Source organism: Macrobrachium nipponense, chromosome 5 (genome assembly GCF_015104395.2).
Source record: "Macrobrachium nipponense isolate FS-2020 chromosome 5, ASM1510439v2, whole genome shotgun sequence".
NCBI lineage: Eukaryota > Metazoa > Arthropoda > Malacostraca > Decapoda > Palaemonidae > Macrobrachium > Macrobrachium nipponense.
Window position 1 is genome coordinate 16,014,621 of NC_061107.1, and position 533 is coordinate 16,015,153.

Consider the following 533-nt stretch of genomic DNA (forward strand, 5'->3'; position numbering starts at 1 on the left):
GTAATAGATGTATATATGCACAAACACACACACACACACATGTAGATTCTTGCCAAATGAGATGCCTGTTAATCAATGGCATTTTTCTTTACTTCTGACGAGGTTTTTATATCCCATTAACAGAATGGCAACAGCATTATTTTGTTTTATATGCATACCTGCAAGCAAGCAAGCGCGCACACACACACACACACACACAACACACATATATATATATATATATATCTATGATATATATATTATATATATATATATTATATATATATATATATATACATTTATATCGTTGCATATATACTGAGGTTAGGATCCCTTTGCCTATAACAGACATTCAGAATAAAAATTCAGGTCTATATCCGAGAAACAAGTTTATCACTAGATTGCCTACTTTATTGTGATCTTTCAAACTCCCAAAAATGCTCTAATAAATGCCCTAAAAATACTCACAAGTAAAAATGTCCAGTACCGATATCTGTCTCAAAAAGTGCCAAGGTGTCATCTGGCATAGGAAAACTTGGTAATTAATTTGAAAA